Below are 22139 nucleotides of genomic sequence, written 5' to 3' on the forward strand. Positions count from 1 at the left end.
TCCCCTCTGGCAGTGGTAGGTAGTCCCCGTCCCCACCCCATCTGGTCCCCTTGGTTGTTCCCTTTCAGCCTGGAAACATGCATAAGGAGGAGGAACCTATGCACTGCTGTTGTCCCTAGCCAAGCCCAGCTCTCGTCATATTTACTCCCTGCAGCTGGAATGGGGCAGGAGCAACTTGGGCAGCAACAGCAATGAGCAGGTCTTCCCTTCCTGCACCCAGAGGTGTAAGTAGAGAGGGAGAAGCAAGGAATGGGAGGGGAATGGAGAAGAGGTTCTGCTCAGCATGGAAGGGAAGGGGGATGCCTAGACCAGGGGTGCGGAGAGAGTTTTACCTTATTCAGGGACTTTAAAAAGTCCCCAACTGCTGTTGCCTCAGTGTGGTCTGTTCACCCTAGTGCGGGTAGAAGGGAGGTGCCAGGAGTGGAAGAGTGAAGCTACCCCTGCAATGCTGGTTATTCCCCTGAACCCCACTTGGCCAAATTCCCTTGATCTATGCATGTCCCCAGTGAAAACTTTTGATGAAAACAGAATAATTTTTGTTAAAATTTTCTATTGAAAATTGACTTTTCTCTAAAAACTGAGGCTTTCTTGTATAAAATGGCAACATTTCCCACAGATTACAGGCACTTTCTTGAAAAGTTTTGTTCAACTGAAAAGCAAATTTTATGGCCCAAAATGGCAAGAAAAGAGAGTGTTCAACCACCTACATTTAATATTTGATGTACCACATTTTATACTGCATACCCCCAAAAAGATATACACTTCATTTTTGGGAGGCAGAATGTAGAGAAAAGACTTTTCAGAGTTGTGACCAACTGTGTGAAATAATATAAGTCCCCCTGGAAACAAAGACTTTCCAGGAAGTGTGGCATCTTAGGGAACTGTCTGTGTAAGGCAGCAGAAACCTCCTGGTGTGGCAGAGCAGCAACAAAGCTAGATTTCAGATTTTTGCAAAGGCAGTAGCAAGAATGCTACTTCTTTACTCCAAAGAGTTCTTTCTAGATGTTCCTATATATAAGGAAGTGTTGTTTCCACACCACAAGCCTCATCAAGATACTACAGACTGCATGCAGTAGCTCACTTGCCTTGAACCAGGTCAGTTGCTGCATCAGGCACAAACTACAGTGCTAAGGCAATAGATACCGCTGCAGTGAGAGTGTTAACACAGGACTCTGACCCTTCTGCTTCCTGGGGCTAGAGAAGTGGCAACCATTTTGGCAGCCATTACGGCATAGGGCTTTCCTTGCTTTTATTCTAAAAGAGAAAAGTCAGTTTCCCCACTGCAGACACAGACCCCAGTTTTTGGGGGGTGATTTTGTCAGGGGGGAAAGTATGTCTGGTATGTAAGTAATCTGATTTGTTTCTATCATTTATGTTTACATAATTTGAAACATATTTTACTGTTCTGTCCTATTTTAATAAATAATCAGCAAAAAACAGGGGGGAATACCCAACTATAAGATCATGTTCTAGTTATGAGAAATATGTACATGAGAAAACAGTGCATCCAAGCAAGTAGGATAGAGAATGTAGGATCTGTTTTTGATGAGGTATTCTGATGAACAGGTTTATCTCTCGGTTTTGCCAACTACATGGGGTAAGCAGCATTCTATGAAATTACTTTTCATTACAGCTATAAATTCCGGTTTAAAAAAAAAATATTTTGAATGTATTTGTTCAGTTTTCTACATAAAACTTTTTTTAAAATGGAGATCAGGAAAAAGTAAAAAATGGGGCTTGTTGTCATTTTTGCTATGTTTTGATTTATAAAGAAAATCTGCTTTGCTTATTTTTTTAGTTATTACATCAGAAATTAGCTCTTCTCCACTCTTCTGATCTGGGAAAGGTCAGATCTGTGCACAGTTGGAGAACTGGTAGAATTAGGACATTAGAAAAATCAGTGCAAGTGAAAGCTGCCCTATTTTTTCTTGCTGTTTACATTTCTGGTTTTAGTTGTTATATATTTATCTCAGGGGCCAGATTTGCTCACTAAAACTTTCATAATTACATTCAAGGGCCTGCACGGATATGGTACGTGTTACTAGAACGAACTGTCTATGGAACACATGTCTCTCTGTGGCCAAACTTCAGCAAAAGGAACAGACCTACTCACAACTTGCAAAGTTTTGGTTCATGCATTTACTGTTGTACATCTCTTAGGCTGAGACTGGGAATGAAGTGCTTAGGCTTCAATAGTTAAGCAGGATTATGAAGTCACCTCTCAAGTCTGCACTTCTGTATGACATATGTTGAAAGCAATGACATGGCATTATGTGGAACTGTACAGATTATAGACAATTTATTCAGTTGTCTTTTGAGATCCCTGAAGAGGAAAGTATAAATGATCTACTCAGAGATTCCTCTGGTCCCATGATTAATAGAAGGGAAATTATTGGAAGTGAAGTGGCTGTTGCTAAACTGAAAGTTTTATGGAATGGGTGGGCCATATTCCAGGGAGATACAGGCTTGGATAAGCAGGACATCTGGCATCCCCCAAGAAGCAGACTAATCTTGGTTGCAGTGTAACGAGAACAACCAAAGCAGTATTTAATTGCTAATGCAAGGGAAGGGTGATCAGAGACAAATGCACAACAAATTTAGTCTGTAGTGAACAAATTGAATGATATGACAAAGATTGTGACTGGCAAAACTGTTTCAATTGCTTATATATCAATGCCAGGAATCTGAGTAACAAGCAAAACAAATAAAAAATTGGGAATTTCTGATTAGTAGGGCCTGGTTTAAATTGTGGGCCCATCTTGCAGTACAGTGACTCCTTTAATCTTGGAGTTCTCCCGCATGCCTTTCCCCACGATTGATTGGTAGAGGGGCCCCATGGCTCCACCGCTGTCTCCTGGTGGCTGGGGTGTAAAAACTGTGGTTTTAAATATGCTGCAGTTTTTGCCTCCTGTCTAGTCAAAACCATGGTTTTTGTCTCCTAGCCATCAGGAGTGAGTGGGGAGCAGTGGGGCTGTGGCATCCCTTCACCAGGTAACAGCAGGGGACACACAGGGGCAACTCCCAGATTAAAGGAGCTGTAGCACTGTGAGCTGGACCCACAATTTAAACCAGGCCCTACTGAGTAGTGAGAAGAATCTCAATGTGATTTCCATTGCTGCAACCTAGCAGGATGATTTGCATGACTGAAATGTTAAAATCATTGCTGTAACCAGTTTCGGAAGTATTGAGTGGGGTGGGGATGCAAGAGGCAAGGATTTTTGTGGATATGGTTTTTGGATCAACTGCACAATTGTGATACATTTAGACAGACTAACTTTCTAGTGCAAGGTTTGCTTCTTTGAAGGGGAATGGCACTCTACATTAAATACACCCTTACTTAATTTAGAGTTATTGATAGCTAAGAATTGTCACTGTTTGGAAATTTTTTGTGGAAATGCCTTTCAGACAGAATATGCTGTTTTTGCAAAACTGGCTTTTCTCCATAGGAAAATTGATAATAGTGCTGGCTCCCTAACCCTGCCCGTCAGGAAGGCACTTGTCAATGCCTCTTTCTTCCTCGAGGAGGACTGCTGAGGTTAAGGTTGAACACTGTGACTTGCTGGCTCCCTGCGTTCCCTCTGGCTCCTGCTGCCAAAAAGACAGAAAGCCTGTGTACTAGGGGATGGGAGGCAGTGGAGCAGTTGAGTCTCACCCTTCTCTGCCTTTCCAGCAAGCAGAGCTAGGGCAGAGGTGAAGAGGTTGAGCACCCTGGCTTTCTGCAGCAGCTGAGCTGGAAGACTTTTACCAATTTCTCTTTCAAAACCCTACTAGCTGGGTGCTGGAAAGCTTAAAGATTCTGTTTTGGGTCTCCTGAAATAGGATTTTCCTGGAAATTCTTTAAGGCTTTTCTGACTTTTTGTCCTGATTTAAGATAAAAAGTTATAAAAATAATACAAAATTTTCACAGGAAAAGGTTTGTTTTCCAGTCAGCTCTGGTGAGAACCACAGCATATAGAATACATAAATTATGGATTTGTGCACTACATAGACAAGTCCAAAAGGTGACATTAATTTGGAATTTGTTATAGACCCCAGGTGAGTATTTCTCACTGTCTTTAATATGTGGCAAAAATGTATTATCCTAGGGAACTTAATGCTCAATCTGTTTATTTTATCAAAAATAAAGTTGAGAGGGGACTTGGCTTGTTATGCACTCCTCTTCAGGGTGAAGAAATATAGAGTTGTAAAGAGTTCTTTATACCAGTGGGAAAAGGCATAGCAACAATCAAAGTTTGGAACCTGGAGTCAGGTTGGAACAAATTCAAACTGGAAATAAGACAACATTTTTGAGTAGTGAAGATGATGAGTCTTTGGAACAAATTGCCTAAGGATGTCATGGATTTTCCCTTCCTTTGTGTGTTAAAATTGAGACTGGATCCTTTTAGGGAAGGTATGTTTTAACCCAATCTGAGTTATGTTTTGGCCATATATAAGTTCTTGAACTAGATATAGAGTAACTGGGGAAATGTTAATATCCTATGACACACCATGATCTAATGATCCCTTCTGGCCTTAATTTCTATGATTCTATAGAAAATGAAAGAGTAATGTAATAGGTTGTTTGCTTTTTGAAGGCCTGGGGTCAGGCAGCCCCATTCAATTATCAGATCCATCTGGTAAAGGAGCAATTGATTGTAAAAGGCAGCAAACACTCAGTTCAGGGAGAGCTGCGGGCAGGAGATGAGTTCCTTCAATAGACTCAGATCACAGGGATTCAAGGGAAGGGTGTGCTTTGTACTGCTGGATGAGGCCCAAAGTGCACAAAGGAACTGGGTTTTTTTGCTTTGGTGTTTTTCCCACATTTCATATTGGAGAATGAAGTTGTTCCCAGAAAGAATCGATGAGTTTGGCAATGAGTCTGTCCTGATATGGGAAAGCAGGCCAGTGGGCAAGGAGCAGTTACAGTGACTCTCTACATCATGAGAAGCCAGACCATTGAGCCACTAGTAAAAGTCAAATTGCCGCATCTGTGGGAGGCCACACAATTAAAAAAGGAAGATGGTTGGCACAGGATCAGTAGATCCCAAAAATAATGTAATGTCGGTCTATGGGACCATCCCAAATATGACCTAGCGTACTATACAGTTCAAACAGGATTAAAAGCAGCATTCAACAAGCAGGGTGCTGCACTTTCTCTGTTTTGAGTTTACAGTATGTGATTTTTGGTATCAAAAGTGTTTTGGTGCATGTGTGTGGATGACTGTCCAAAGCTGGCTTGGTCACCATGTGACAGAGATCCTAAAGAAGAAAATTTGCATCGTACTTCCCAACACTACATAAATCTCTAAAACTGTCACAGAATAAATCAGGAGGAAAGGAAGAAAAAAATGTCCTGAGCTTGAAATAAAAGAAAATCCCCTATTTTAAAGTTGTTGGGGCTTCCTTGTGCAATGTTTTCCACTTCTTAAAGGAGATAAAGTTTCTAACAATGTTTCTGTGTATTTTGTTTCTTTTGTTTTATTATCAAGAGATTAAGGTACTTTACCGGGTGAATAAATGCTGCTACATATTCAACCTAGCCAGCACCAGATTACAGAATAAATAAATCATAGATTAAACTTCACCAGGAAGCTTGAAACTACCACGCTTCAAGCGTGGTAATTGTGGCGTGTGGTGCCACATTTACGACTAACTCTCTCATGCACCTGGACCTGAACAAGTCACAGAGACTGGGAGAGAGACAATAAAGGTAGATTACAGCAGCCTTGCTTCTGTGTTTATTTTCTAAACTATGTCTGGCTATTAAATTATTATTGATTACACTATTTATTAGACATTAAATTATTATTTATTAAATTGTTGTTGTTAAGTTATTCTAAAACTTACTTCATCAATAAAACACAACATGATGCTAGGAGTTCAGTTTAATATATTTGTATGTTCCTTCAGCTTGGACTATGAAGTTGAAACAATTAGTTTAACTTTGGTTTAGAGTCAGTTTTACTCTCTGATTCCTCTGAACTAGGACAGTAATTTTCTGTTTTGATTTTCAGAAAAGTAAGAGAATCTAGATTTGTAAAGGTCATTGTATTTAGCAATTAAGAACATTTTCTTTTCCTTTATTAAAACTTTTCCTTAAAAATATGCAATTATTGGGCCTATCCTACTTCACATTCCTCCTTAAATTTCACCTCAAATCTAGAGCCCTTTCTTATACATCATTTTCCATTGTGTGTAGTTGGGCACTTTATGTGAATAAGAATTGATCATATGTTGAGGGTTCATTCTGCCAGACATAGTAGGTCTTTAAAAAAACCCAACTGATTATGCTTTTTTCCGCCACCTCTCATTTATGCGTTGGGTTTTTTTTCACAAACAGCATTTTTTAAAAGAGATTTTTGAAACCTAAATATCTCCAGACTCCTGTGTTTCTCTTGGTTTCAGCTTCTTGTTACAGGCAGATGGAGGTGCCTATAGTTAAGGTTATTTCAAGCCTCAGTCTTCCTCTCCTGTCAGAAAATATCTGTAAAGCACACTGGAAAAATGTGTGTTTCTATTTCTCTTAGGGTGCTTACAAATATTTGCCACACCTAGTCTGTGATCACGCCATTTGCTTTAAGACGTGTGATTGTAGGCTGGGGGCATGTCTACATGTGCACATGCAGTGCTCAGTAATTGAAATTACTGTGCAGTACAGGCGCACAACTACACATGCATGCCTGTACTGCACAGTAAATATGGTGACTTATGCCGACTTGAGTGTAAATTTGATACCTGAATCATCCACGTATCAAATTCATGCTCAACTAGTTACTGCATAGTAACTCACATGTATGTGGAAGGGCACTGTTGGTGCCTGCCACTTTAAAGGCTGAGACAAGCAGCCAGCAGGTGCTTGATTGTGGCGGCCATTTTAGATCTCTGGCTGCCTATATAAACAGAGCAGTTACCTACTGCCAGGCCAGGCAGAAACATTGCTTGGCTGCAAGGCTGTATGCAACATCCTGGAGGTAAGAGCAAGAGCTTAAGGGGATGGTTTGGAGGCTACTGGACCTGGTTATGACCTAAATCTGCACCCTGCTGGGAGTGGGTGGCCTGGTGGCGCTCCCAGTGGTGTGGGAGCCCCCAGGAAATACCAGGCCAGTTACCACCCCAGTGAAAGGTGGGTTGGGGCACCTTAACCCCTAGCCCCCATGATACTGTGGGTACAAGGGGGCCAGGCATGGCTATGGCTACCTGAGCCCCCATTGGGGAGGGAAGACCTGTGACCCCAGTGATGGGGTGGAGATGAGGAGCCCCTGTGAGGGGAAAACCAGACAACTGGGAGCCCAGTACATGTGTGTGTGAGTGTATAGAGTTGCTTGGTGAGGGGCTTAGGGTGGAATTAGCCCAGGGTTTTGCCCTGCAGAGTTGAGGTACTCATGGGAACTGAAGGGGCTGTGTGGTGAAGCCAGTATGTGAGCACTGAAACCTGATGGCCCAGAGGGGTTGCTCAAGGAAGAGCAGGGTGGTGGAGTGTGGCCTGGTGATGGGCAGTATGCCAGAGGCCCTGGTGAGAGAGGGGTAGAGTGGAAGAGGCCTCCTGTGAGAGGGGAGGTGATATATGTGTGTGTGTGTGTGGAGCCCAACTTTGGACTCGGTTTGCTCTGGTCTCAGGCTGGGAGTAATATTAACCTGGATGCCATCTGCGAGGCTTGGGCTGCGATGTAGGGGAGGAATGGAGCTGCAGATAGCACCCCCTGGCATTGGGGCAAGAATGGGCAGTCTCCCACCTAATTAACACCATAATTATGTAGCCTCAAGGATTGGCAGGTGAGGAGGCAGGCTGTTGGCCCAGGAACAGGTGGGCAGGCCAATGACAGACCGGCCCTGAGAGAGCCCCCTGTTATAGTGTAGATGCCTTACTGTACAGTAACACTGTGGGTGTGGACTGACTTGGGTCCCAAATCAGTCCACACACAGCATTAACTCCCATTAACATCTGCATGTGTAGATGCTGGCCTATTCCTGCTTACTGCACAGTAAATTTTAAACCAGAGTAAATACACATGTGTACATGCTACTTCCAGTGTATGTCTAGATGCTGTCTGGTACCAGGAGCCATGCAGGGAACCTGGTGCAAGTAACTCAGGGTGGGCAGGGGTGCTAGCAGGTTTGCAGTGGTGGGGGGAGGTGTTGGTGGGATCTAACTTAAGTGAACTAACTTGGATCAAGCCCACCACTTTTGGCTCAACTTAACCCCCCTGAATGTCTACATAAATCAGCACTTGGATCAACCTAACCCCAGTTAGATCAGTCTAAATGTAATGTTTGTATGTACCCTTAGGGGTTTGGCTGCACAGGGTGATAACCTATTATTACTGTTAAATAACAGCATCTCTGCTGTGACCTAGAGATATGAACCTTAAGCAGGGTTCCAATGTTAGACCCTAGAAACTCCATATTTTGGACCTCATTTTTCAATTTGCTGTTTTAAAATAAATACATGAAAGTTGTCTGGCACAAAATTAAAATACTTTAAAGATGGATTTCAGTAGCTCAGCTAGTAGACATAAACTTTAGTTGCAATATATGCCATTCCACCTTCCATAAAATACTGCTGTTTTGGCTTGAATTCCATAAAGCTTTAGGCTTGGTTACTTACTGTAGTGTTAGGCTGCTGTGGGTTTTCTCCTAGGCAAGAGATTTCATTTCTTCTAATGGATCCTATTGTGCTGTTATAAAAATGCCTAGTGGAAGTACTGTGACCTGGCTGCCACTGCATGCCCCGACCATGAATCAGTGCATAGATATTTTGGATTACAAAGGCAAATGGGTGGTAAACTGCTTTGCAGGAGATGGTACAGAAACCAGTGTAGCACATTAAAACCAGAAGGGAAAAGTGGTGTTTTTAAACCTTGCTCAACGGAGCTCTTTGACCCTGCTAATTGATAAGTAGTAAAGTGTGAGAGAAAGCAGACACATGCTGTAAAACATGCCTTTCAGATTCTTTCCCAAGGATGTAAGGAAAGCTGGAGAAAGGGAGGCTAACTTTCAAAGCAGCTGTTTAAATCTGTAGTGCAATGGGTTCAATCTACAGCAAATCCAACTAGTGCATGATGGGATTTGTGATTTATTGCGGCATCGTAGAGGCAAGTAGAAGTTGACAAAAGATGAATGCTGAGGACTGCATTAATCAGAGTGTTCTTCAGTGTGAAGTGGATTCTTTTTCCAGAGAAGCTCATTAAGTCATTTAGAGATACTGGCCATTTGTAAATAGTACAATGAATTTGATAGGATGAAAGAACACTGTGGACCTACAGTGTTAGTAACTTTTGCAGATGTCTACACAAACTGCAGTGCTCAGATTCCTGTAAACAAATTAAATGGATCACAGGATATTATACCTGTATACAGCATCTACTTAGGAGGTGTTTTCTGTACACGAAGAAAATCAGTTGGAAAAAGTTGAGGGTACAGGGAATCCCTTATGTATATATTAATTTAATACATAGCTGTGAATGGCTTGCACCTGTGTAGAAGGGCAATGAGGAAAGGTTTCATTGCATGTGTGACATCTGTTTAGTAAATTTTAGTGTACTGTATGGGCACCAGCCTAAGACCTTTTTTTTTTTTTTTTGCAGGGGTCATGCAAGTGGTGAATGACCTAAATTTCTGCTGATTTGAGATGGATTAACATTCTGATTTGTCTCGGTGGGGAGGAGAGAAAGAAACAGTCTACATAGCACAAACTGGAGAATCCAGAATTATTACATTAGGGCTATGTTGCATGGACCTCATAATACACGTTAAGTGCACTTAAAACCTGAGCGGCTGCATGTTCAAGCAGTAAAACACATGCTAAAGGCACTCGTATCTTAGCAGACTTGCAGCTTTTTGCACAAGGAGTATCTCCAGATGGTATTAAGTAACACTTGTTCAGCTACCATCAGCCTGCTCCATGGAGATAATAAGAGCAATGTACAATCTGCTGGCATTGCAGGATGCACCACTCCCAGCTCCAAACCCCACCCTCCCCCAGCTCTAAGGGTTGGTCTGTTGATCCACCTGAACTCTACTGCTCATGGGGGTGGTACCCCAGCCCATATGATAGCACCCTGAACCCCCATTGAAAGTTTCAAGGTTTGCTGAGGTCTCCACTGTTGCTTGAATGTTTCAGTATGAACATTAAACACCTCGGTTCATGAGCTGAACCAAATCAGAGGATGTCCTCCTTGGACCACTGCAGGAGGGCCATGAACTGGACTTGTGATGAGGTACTAGACTTCATCATGATCTGGGGTGAGGAGAGAGCCATTTATTACCCTCTAAGAATGGGAAGGGCAGCTGACAACCAGGAGGTCTATGAGTATATTGTAACCCAGATGGTGGCTTGGCACATGATCTGTTGCTAGTCTCACTCTGCGCTAAAGTGGAGTGTGTGAAGTCATAATACATTTGGGGCAGGGACACCTACATCTTGGGTGCCATGAGGACTCTGGTCTCCTACTCTGAGGAGCTATCAAGAATCCTTCAGACAGGCCACACTGTCACTCCTTGTCACACTATTCACTGCATATCTGCAGGCCCACTGTGGTGTAGCAGTGGTGATGCAAATGATTGAATCCTCTTCACTGCCTTCTACTGAACCAGCTTTGAAGGGGCAGAAGGATGCCTGATCAGTGAGTTTGTTGCCTAGCCAGATCCTGACCCAGACCCAGGATGCACAAGATGGGGACCACTCAGATGAGTCTCATTGAATGAGTGGACACAGATGAACAAACACCAGCTGATGGTAAATTTCAGCGACTCTGGGAGGAAAAGATTACAGGTGAGGTGACTCTGGCTCATGGTTTGGGGATGATCCCCCTCTGGGGATGGTGTGTGGCTCAGAAGTGATTTGAGGCTCACTCTGGGTTTGGTGTACATGGTGAAATGCCAAGGTAGTGGGGGTTTAGGTTTAGGTAGTGGGGTGGCAATTAGTACAGATTGCATCCCAAGTGTAGGGAGCATTAGAAAGCAGGGGCATTGTGTTCTACACAGTGTAGCAGATGTGAGAATCGGTGCTACACCCCTGCTTAGACCATGCCAGTTGTGCATGGGCCAGTGGCCCAGTTAAGGTGCTCAATGGCTGGGCCAGGTAGAGTTAACCCTGGTTAAAGATTCATTCTTGCATGCAAAGCAGTCAGTGGAATCCTGATCCATCTGCCCCACCCAACCCTCAGACCATGCTGCCTAGCAATGGCAGCTCGCAGCCCACCCTTCCCTTGTCTCCTCCTTCCTCTATGGACATTTTGCATGCACTGGGGAATGCTGGTAGATTTGCAGGGGGGCATCCTTACTCTAGCCTGAGGATATTGGTTATGGCTAGTTGAAGTCTATGTGCCAGTACCTAGAAGCAAGTTTAGCAGAGCTCCCACGTGCATAAACAAGGTCCAACCCCTTGCACAGCTTGTCGGGGCACCAACATGTGCGCGCACACAGAATCAAAGGCTCTTATTTAGTTGCATCTGAGTGTAAGCAGAGAGGTGGCAGAAGGGATAAAGCCCTGAGGGGGGAGGTGTCACTTGCTGTAATCTCTTGCTGCCCTGCATTCCTCCCCATAAGGCACTGTTGATGTGGTTAGTGGCAGTCTTGTACACTCTTCTGTAGGGGCCAGATGTAGACTGGTCCAGCAGCAGGGAATGCTGTCATTATTTGGCTCCCAGGAGGGCATTCTGAGTGGCATTTGAGCAGGGCATAGGATGGGGGGGCATCACTTTTCAGAGGACAGCTTGTGGCCTGGTGGGGGAGGGCAAGGAGATCCCAATTCGGGATGTGTGACTCCTATGCCCACATTACAGCTTCACAGACCTCCTGGTAGTGACAGCAGCAACATTTCCAAAAGCCTCACATAAATCTGTAGGATTGCTACCTTTCCCAGGGAACCATCAAAACTGGCTCTTTGCTTCCATGACTCTAGGGTTTGTACTGACATAAGAGCTTGCAGAAGCATCAGGGCATGTCTTGTGAAATCACCACCTGCAAGCTCAGAGTTCATCTCTTTTGCTGCTGGGAATCTTTTCACAGAGATATCAGGCGGAGAAGCAGTGTCCTGAGACAGAGCCAGACAGTCAAGTTGGCTTGGGGAGCCTTCCTAAAGAGAACCTCTGTGGAGGGAAAGGGAGAGGGACAGGAGTTAACTGCAAGTAGGTAGCTGAGAAAATGCTTAACGTGGTGCAGTCTTGATCTTGTCCTGCTTGCCGAAGGAAGTGAGTGGGTCCGGAGAGTAAGATGCTGAGGTTTTCCCTTGTAGGATCTACAAGGTCTACTCTGCTGTCAGACAACGGTGTGTTGTACACCTGCAGAGCATGTTTGGAAATCCAGAACCAACGCATGTTATCTACTAACAGCAGAAGTGACTTTGAGTGTGCTTCTAAAATGTTCACTCCTCAGTGTTAGCTCTGGCCGACAAGAACTCAGGAGGTTCCAGCACCAATGCTGTCCCAAGGACATGAAGAGATGCTTCTGCTCAGAGGTTGTCCCATAGCTGAAAATGTTAGTGGGACCAGCAAGGTCAGATGCTGAAGAGCTTTGTGGAGTTCTTCACATGCTGAGCCAATGCAATGGACAGCTGGTTTTCTGCTAAGAGGCAGACCTGTAGATAAGGGACTTGGGCTGAACCAAAAGCCACCCTACAGTATACTTACCACAACTGTACACTTTGTACAGATTATTTGAGAAAGTAAAGCTTGAACAGTTGTAACATTTGTCCTGTGTGTGTGTGTGTGTGTGTGTGTGTGTGTGTGTGTCCCATCCAGGCTTCAGGTTAAATTGCTCACAACCCCAATTAACGCAGTGATTCATGCCTCCGTTTCTCGCTTCCAGACAGGCCTTGAAGCTCCCAACGCAGGATCCTATGTCTTGGTTTCCTTCTTCCAACTAGCCTTGGAAAACTCCCAGCACAGGACCATGGTCCCCCATGGGTCTTCCAGTGTTTCCATTCCTTGACCTCCCCCCTCCAGTTCCCTTGGTCCCAAACTGCCCACAATAGTGAGTACTAAGTCCAGCGGTTACAGTGTGAGATATTTACTGAGAATCTTTAGACAAGCACACTAAAAGTACAGTGTGGCAAATGAAGGGCTCACAATTGCTCGGAGGTCCCCTGCACCTCCTCATACTCTCCGAATACTGTTGCATCAGGTAGGTAGCCATAGCTCCCCTGATCAGAACGGAGCCTGGTGGTGGTTTTGTCTGGGATGCTTGGCCAGGAACATTGTTTTGGTTAGACACCATAAACTGCTAGAGACATCCCTCACAGTTGGTCTGTCTGGAGCCAGCCCTGCTTTCCAGGAAGGCCTACCCTGCTTCACCTCATATATTGCAGAGGATGGAAGTGGCACTCATGAAGTTGGGAATGTTTGTGGGCCAGAGTGCAAGGTAGACCCCAGGGATGTCTAGCACACATTTAGGCACACCTCACCACCATCCAACAAATACTTACCTGGTAACTAAAAAAACTCCTCCTGGGGTCCAGCCAGCTAGTACATGGCTTCATGAGCCAGGGGAGTAGCAGGGAGGCCAGGTTACAAGTGATTAGTGTGGGCACCCCTTCCAAATCTATGGTAAGAGTGCTGGGGTGACCTCCTCTTACTCTATCATCTCTGGGAAACTGGAGTTCCTAAATATGCAGGCAATTGTGTATTCAGGAAGATCATGCAACATTGATGCTAGTGAAGGACCTCTGGTGGTCAGCAACTCCCTGGAGTATAACTGAAAAGAACCCTGTATGGTGAGGTATGGCAGGAGGAATGCAGAATGGGTATGTGGATCTCATCAACAGACCTGACACAGTTTGGGAAGCCCATCTATTTGAACTCTACAATAACCTCCTGTAGGGCCATGAGCTGGATGAACTGAGGCCCAAGTATTTTCATTCTCAAGTATGGTGTGTAACACTTTGTGTACAATTATCATTGCCATCATCTGTTTCTCATTGAACTGGTTGGCAATGAAGTGCAGGCTACCTGTGTTTGTCAACTTCCAAATCACTAGGGCCATGTGTCTCTCGATGGACAGAAGGTGTTGGAGCCCAATGTGCTGGTGCTGGACCAGGGGACCAGCTTGGCACAAGGATCCATGAGTGTGCCATGTCATAAAGTTTCACTGCTGCCACTTGTCCAAGATTCTGAGCATGAGTTGCTCCCAATAGTCCAAGCTCACAAGTAGTGCCCAACAGCAATGAGGTGGTATCCAGTTCCAGGCCTACAGTGCACTGGCTTGCATGGCGTTGTGTTGTGTATCCTGCTGCCCATGGCAGCATCACAGTCCTCAAAGTAGTGTCTGGAACTCACACCAGCAAAACATGGAGTGCCTGTGGATTACAGCAGTCAGGGCAAAGATTTGCTCAATTCCACCACTTGTCACCACCAGAAAGCCCCTGGAGATCCAATTCCAGCTGGAACAGTCAGTCAAGGAGGGATTGGAGATCCTTTGCTAGGTCCTCACCTCCAGCAAAAAAGCTGGCCAATCAGTGCCTTTGGCTGCACTCAGCTGTTTTCAGCCACTGTTGGAAAACTGGAAAAAAGCCACTCCCACCCAGCGTGTTGGGAGGCCTGCTTACTGCCTCTCCTGTGGCAGAGTGTGAACTGTGCATGTAGAGTTCATAGTAAACATTATTGTGCAGCTGCTCAGCATGTGCTCTAACTTTACTACCATGTGACATTCTACACAGGTGTAACACATACTAAGTGTCCAACACCTTGGGCCCTTACTTTAGTGGGATCGTGTTGTCACTGATGAAAGGGGACTTCTTGTAAGCATATTAAGAAAAGTGGCATCTTTGCTTTTTTTTTTTTTTTTTTAGATTTCCAGTTGAAAGATACCATGCCTACTATTGCATAACAGGGTGAGATTTTGGTATAAACAAAACAAAACCCTGCAGCAGGGATCTCAAAAATAGATAACCCAGTTCTTGTCAGAGAGGGCTTGAGAGAGAGAAATGCACCCACCTTCATTGCCATAAGTGGGCAGTGCCATAAGTAGGACAGTGCACAGAGAGAGATGAGAGAATTATCCTACTCTGAATTAGTGCTAAATTAGCCCACTGCAATTATATCTTTAGGCATGTGCCATTTAAAATTCCCTTTGAATGCTCCTGCTGTCACTCAGTCCAGGCGGGGGTTACTTACTCAGAGGTAAGAGCTGACATCATCAAAAGGAAACATGCTGGATTTTTTATTTGAAGATTCTGTCTCCACTTGGTCTGATCAAAGGTTATAATCTGAGTTCTTTTCTGAGGAAAAGATGACTGATGTTGATTGAGAGGGTAGGGATCCCATACTGAATATATTTAACCACAAAGGGAGAAAGGTTGTGTGCAAGATACTATACTGCAAGAATCTATACTGCAAGAATCCCTTCTTTTGATGGTGTATTTTATTTGCTGTTTTTGCAAAATAACTCTTTCCAATGGGGTCCTGAGGACAGTCAGCTGGAGACATGGGAGTATGATGTTAGTGGGGTCAGTAGGATGATAATGACTCCCAACACTGATATGGAGACCCAGGGAATCCATGGCCAAGTATGAATCCTCTCTATTTGGCACTGGCGAGGCCACATCTAGAGTACTGAGTCCAGGTCTGGGTCCCCCACTACAGGAAGGATGTGGTCAAATTGGAGGGAGTCCAGCAGAAGGCAACAAAAATGTTGAGAGGCTGGGGTACATGAGAAAAGGCTGAGGAACTGAGCTTATTTAGTCTAGAGAAGAGAAGACTGAGAGGGGATTTAACAGCAACCTTCAACTACCTGAAGTGTGGTTCCAAAGAGGATGGAGCTGGACTGTTCTCACTGGTGGCAGATGGCAGAACAAGGAGCAATGGTCTCAAGTTGCAGCCAAAGAAGTTTAGGTTAGATACTAGGAAAACTTTCTCACTAGGATGTGGTAAAGCATTGGAACAGATTACCCAGGGAGGTGGTGGAATCTCAATCCTTAGGAGGTTTTTAAAACCCGGCTAGACAAAGGCTTGGCCAAGATAGTCAAGTTGGGGCTGGTCCGGGTTTGAGCAAGGGGCTGGACTAGATGACCTCCTGAGGTCCCTTCCAGCCCTCATTTTTTATGATTCTAAGGTCAGGCAGTTTTGAAATTTGCAGGCTTAGGGACTTGAGTTGTTGCTCAGTCGGTGTTGGGGTTCCTCTTTCATCCAGTGGGATGATGTAGGTTATCTCTCATTCTTCATTCTGTCTGGGGGATGCAGTAGTCCTTTCATTGGTGGCATGTAAGGTGGTTGCACTATTAGCTTGTTTTAGGTTTATGACTTGCATGGACTGTTATTGTAGGTGACCCAAACATGGATATGATGGACAATGCCATGCCACTTCCCTCATCTTGCAAGCTGTCCAGTTCTGCCACAGTGAATTCTTTTTTTTTTTAGCTACTGTAGCTATGCAATTCAAGCTCCTCACTGCTTTGTAACAAAGTTTCTTTTACATTTTTAAATAGTGTTTTGTTTTCAACAACATATATGCTCAGTGATCTGGAAATCATCAGGGTCTCCCGAGCAAGATAGCAATTAAATCCAAGGTTTCTGCATAAGACCTAGACTATCTCTTAGTCCAAGTTAAGCTTCACTAATGCCCAAAAGCCATGTACATTTTCATTCCTAAGAGTCCCTTCAAGCACTTTAATCAAGGTATCTAGCTGCTTGGAACAACAGAAGTGATTAGCTATGTAGAAGCTAGCAGCAGTACAGATTTAGTCTTTTGTCCCTCTGTACCAATTGTTTTCTTTCTGCTTATTGTTCCAACTCAAACGATGACCATGTAGGAGAGAGAGAAACTGATGCTCCTTATTCAGCAGCAGGGATCTAATAAATATTGAAATTGAATCTCTCACTCACACACACACACACACACACACACACACACACACACACACACACACACACACACACACACACCAGGTTTAAAAGCCCTTAAATAAAAATTTAAGGCTTTCTCTGTTGTGTAAAAGTGACATTCCTTTGTTTCTTACCTCTATAATTACCAGTCAGGCAAAAAGGGATGTATTTCTGATCACAGAAGGGAGGGGGGGGTGGGATTTCTTACCTGTCTGGGGGACTTTAAAAACTCCCCAACTGCTGTTCCTGCAGTGTGTTCAGAAAGAGGGTGGGATGTGCCACTGTACCCCCTTGATACTCCCTAGCCCCGTTGCCATTCCCCAGTTCCAGAATGCATGTGAAAGAACTTTACCTGCTAGAAATGTAACTCAGAAAGATATTATAATTTGGGGGTTTGGAAAAGGGAAAGAATCTTGCATATAGCAACTAAAGGTAATTTCACAAGTGTACTGAGTAAACATATGGCATTAGAATTACTGTTAATGAGTTTGTAATGACGCACACTACTCAACCCTGAATAGAGCAATGTGGCTATAACAGTATTTTGTGTATGAAAGGATTAAACCACTGGAGTGGAGCTCAGGAGATTTGGGTTCAACTCTCAGCTCTGCCACAGGCTGCCTGTGTGACCATATGTCAAATGGTCTGTGGACAGCGGTCATTCTAAATCATTTTAAAAGTGAAAGGCACTTGCTTGGGACTGTGTATCAGATATTTGGATTTAACTGTTATGTCTGTCCATTTGAATGAATTAAACTACTGTGAATTAAACCCGAATGAAACACATTTAACATCACTGCATTTTAGATTCATTTACACTGCTGTAGGGGCAGACAGATGTAACCGACATATTAGATTGGCTTATCCTAGTAAAAGTTTAATACCAGTATATCAGTCACTTTTGACTGTATTTTTGCTTACATCTCTCTCTGCCTCAGTTGCCTGGCTCTAAAACAGAAATTGATATTATTTGCTTCCTCCTTCACCCCCACCCCTTTAACTCTTTGTCTATTTAGTCTGTAGACATTCCAGGACAGGGATGTTTTCTTAGTGTGAGATTATGAAGCACCTAACACAACGGGATAATTTGGGTTTTAGATATTTGTCTCCACTCCAGTTCAAATAATAATAATCTGAAACTTTAATTTTATATAGGAGAATGTCGCAAAACCTTGACTCTCTGATCCACATAGTCTATAATTTATACACCAAAACAGTTCTGACAAGCAGCTAGTATTATTATTGATTAATCTAAATATATACCAGAGTATATTAAGGTAATTAATATATCCCAGAGACCTTCCCTCCCCACTCCCCGCCCTTCCCCCCCCCAAACCCAACTTGGGCTTTTGCTGCATTAGGCATTGTACAATCACAGTTCAAGAGAGCATTCCTATGCAAGTAATCTAGATAGCCCTGGAGGTCCTTTCCAATCCTAAAATTCAGTGATTCCCTCATCTTCAAAAATGTGTTGCACTAGAAACGTTTCATGTTAATAAGACGTCTGACTTCTATAAATGGCAGCAAAGTGATAATCGCAGCAGAAACAACTAATATATGCATAGATAAAATATTGCATGATGAGTATATTACTCTTCTATGAAATGATATAATAAATAATACCAAACTATGGAGGTAAAATGAATAAGTGAAGCTTGTTGTCTGTGATGCATTCTTTCTGCATTTTTTTCTGAATCTTGCAAACTTACAAACCCAAGAAATCTGTGTGTGCCAAGTCTCAAGTGCAAGCTAATGAAATTCTGCTGTACTTGCATTTCTTAAAAAATAAATACAGTAAAAAAAAAAAATGAATACCAGAGAGGTGAGATCAAAAAGCTGCAGGAAATTAAAGATCACAAAGTTAGTGTTTCTTTTTGGGCTCTGTATTGTGAAAACAATACTGCCATTTAAAGAAATGTTACTTATTATTGGGGTCAGGTTGTCTCTTCACTCCTGATCCCTGCCTCCAGAGAGCCTACAGGAGGTGAAGCTTCCACTTTCAGTGAAACAGGTAGCTTTGCGTTTCCTGCACAACCATTTCACTCATTTTTCCCTCATTCGTAGAACAAGCAAAAATCCTCTCCATGGCATCTGGAGGAAGTGCTGAGGGAGAGAACAAACATGAGGCCAGATGTGGGGCAAGGATAGGCAGGGTAGGTTGCAGAAGGATGCAGATTGGTGGAAGGATCTTAGGTGCAAAATGTAATACACCCCGAGGCTATGTTACATTTTCCTTGTAGATACAGCATTGTAGGGATTTTGTGGGATGCAGACAGGTGCCCTAATTACCTGTGGTAGTGCATCTCTGCAGGGATTAAGACAGGGGCAACCTCAAATGTTGGTTGCTCAGTTTAGAGCCAGAGCAGAGACCCTCACCTCCTGCAAATCTCGAGACGGTCAAAACTGGCAAGGCAATTTTAATCAAACATTTATTTCATGAAAAAATCCCCCCCACTCCTGCCCAAAAACACCTGTTATCAAAAACAAAACTTCTGAACTTGTTTGGTACGAAATTTCTTGTGGTATCTTAGCTCCGTTGTTCTTGAAATACATTCCTAAACCGTCTTCCCAAGTGATTCTCATGGGGGATTTTTTGTTTACCGAAGTCCCAGTTTTCAGTAGATGAAGACTTCTGCCAGATTTTAAAATCTGCAAAAAAACAGTGAAAGATTGGTTCCCAACTGAAATGTGCAAAACAACATCCAGATTTTTTTTAGATTTTTTTTTTCAGTTAAATTTGCTTGCAATCCACCAGATCTGGAGCTGGTACCTTGGTGCGGGGACAGTGCTCACATTGTGAAGGAGCAATGTTGAGGGCGCTCAGTGAGGAGATTCTTACAGAATTTTCCTTTCCTAGACACGGGCGAGAATGATCTGGGCCATTAGGGACTTTCCTGTTATTATTGATCTTACATGGGGGTGCTCTCTCCTGTGGGAAAATTCCTTCCTACCCCACATTTGGTGATTGGTATGACACCCAATTGCAAGGCCAAGATGGCCTAACTAGGAATCTCTGGGTTTTCCAAGTAATGGCAGGAGCGTCATCACGCTGCAGTCAAAATTTCCAAGCGTCATTCAAGCCACAGTGATGAGTGGCATTATAAAGCCCAAGACAGTGAGATATACGCTATTATTATTGGCTGCCAAAACAGAGCAAATTACTAATGATTTCCTCCGCTTCACAGAAGCCAGCCACTCATGAACTCACTGTTCTCGGGTTTTTTGCCCTTATTGTTCCTCATACACCATTTTTTGCCTTTTTTCATGCTTCGTTTGTTTTTAATTGTTTGGTGTGGGGCACTGTATTTCCTCCCTAAAACTTAAACCTTATCAATCAACAAGCTTCTGTAATGCCATGGAGAGCCATATTCCCTTATGCAAAAAGCCATCTGCCTTGGAAAACCCTGCTGAATTCCTCTTCTCTGATTCACTATGACTGCTTCTCATAATACATCTGGCACATCATTTGCCTTCTCCAGTAAGGTGCAGGTAACAAAATGTATAGTTATACTAAAATTTCCCTGATTCTTGATCTATCTGGAATGTCTTCCCTGAAGAGAGTGAGAAGATGACTATTTTGCTTTTATAAGCAATTTATTGTGGCCCAGAATATCTGCTCTTTTAAGAATCTGTCACCATTTACAGTGGATGAAGCAAGTGTCTCAATAGTAGCTTAATGTTAATTTCCCTTCACACAAATAATGGCACTGATGACTCTTGACCATGTGACAGGTTTGTGAGTGATGAGCCTTGAGACCCCAGTAGTGACACTTTTCTTTCTTTACACTGGTAAATTATTCATTATTGGTGCAGCCCTGGGAAAACATAAAAAGGGAAAGCAGGAGAGAGGAGGGATTATGTTGCTAATGATAGAAACTGCTGACAAGTCCATTGGGGCTGGGGAGTGGAAAAAAAATCCTTGGTGTATATGTGCCAGTTAAGGTATTGTATTCTGCCAGCTTTAGAGTGTACCATCCATGGCTTGTTTCATTAATCTTCCTCAGAAATTTAAGCAGAGAGAATTAAAGGAATAAAACAGGGGAAAACTATGTTACTCATTGGAGAGATCTGTTCGTTATGCAAACTAAAACAGAGGTACCATCAACTTGTGATTACTCTGGCATCATCCAAATTGGGTACTTTCATTTTATTCATGTGAAATTTGTCTGTACTTTCATTGACTTCTTTATTTTCTCTTCTTAACTTGCATGGAGTTTTTCTGTGCATTGTTCAGCATTGTCTTCATTCCAGCTCAGAGGTACCCGTGTTTGAAGTTAGGTGGCTTGACACTTGCTCGCTCACTCGCTCTCTCTGTCTCTGTCTCTGTCTCTCTCTCTCTCTCCCCCTATTTGTAAAGTACCCCTGAGACTTTTTTGAGTGCAAGATGCTACATACATGTAAGATTCAATTATTATTGTCATCCAGCATTTGCTCTAATGTATCATCTACAATTTTTAAAGTATATGCTGTTCCTCCCCAATGTATCAACTCAAGTTGTGATTAAATTATATTAAACTTGTCCAAGTGAGCTTATGGGGGATTTTCCTTGTCTTTCATTCCAGGCTGTTAATTTTTCTCATCCTAGTCTATGACACCCTCGTCTCTGCAGCTGGGATGGAAGGATAGAGAAGAAACAATAATGTTTTACTTATTATCCAGTAAGGGGTATTAAGAAGAATTATATGTATCAAATTGTTATTAACTATCCATTTGTATTCACCTCTGGTTTATTCTTCTGGCATAAATGAGTTGAATACAAAAGAGACTCAATAAAGATGGCAGTTGTTTCACCCACCTTACATTCTAAATATGGTAGAAAAAGGAAGAGTATTAAGTTCCATTTTCTCTCCACTGCCTGTATTCAGCAGTGGTCATCTTTATTTAATCTCTACTTATGGCCTTTTTACCCTATTTAAGACCATTCGTTGTTTCCTTTTCACTCACACAGCCAAGAAAAAGAGACCAAAAGAAGACACTGCACACAAGAGCATGAAATCCTATTCCTTTATCTCTGAAGCTTCTTCACTAGTGATCAAGATAGAGAAATGTTCTGCATTGCAAATGGATTGGACTGGTCTGAGGACTACAATGAATGCAGGCAGTAGGGCCCAGGACTGATGTGGCATTCCCTGACAGGCACATAGGAAGGGTGATATCTCTGGTACTGGGCCGGCAGTGCCCTGTAAACATCAGACCCAGACCCTGTGCATTTATTTTTAGCACAGTCTTGTGGTTAATTGGGCTGTATCTGAGTGAGGTGCTACTATGATAAGTGGAAACCAGAGGAGTTCAAAAAAGGAAGATTGTGACTTTCCCTTGTGTTGCTAGAGATTCTCTTTGGTG

At 43.2% G+C, this 22139-nt stretch overlaps 1 long non-coding RNA gene across 2 annotated transcripts; it reads left to right on the plus strand.

Annotated features, from left to right (window-relative positions):
• Positions 1-6910: 6910 nt before the first annotated feature.
• Positions 6911-21926, plus strand: LOC102371288. Of its 2 annotated transcripts, none has more exons than XR_323386.2 (3): positions 6911-6950; positions 9564-10750; positions 21745-21926. It is a non-coding gene; the product is annotated as an uncharacterized LOC102371288 (long non-coding RNA). The 2 variants fall into 2 exon arrangements; XR_323385.2 differs by lacking the exon at positions 21745-21926 and adding an exon at positions 12215-12603.
• Positions 21927-22139: the final 213 nt, after the last annotated feature.

Source organism: Alligator sinensis, unplaced genomic scaffold (assembly GCF_000455745.1).
Source record: "Alligator sinensis unplaced genomic scaffold, ASM45574v1 scaffold273_1, whole genome shotgun sequence".
NCBI classification, from domain to species: domain Eukaryota; kingdom Metazoa; phylum Chordata; order Crocodylia; family Alligatoridae; genus Alligator; species Alligator sinensis.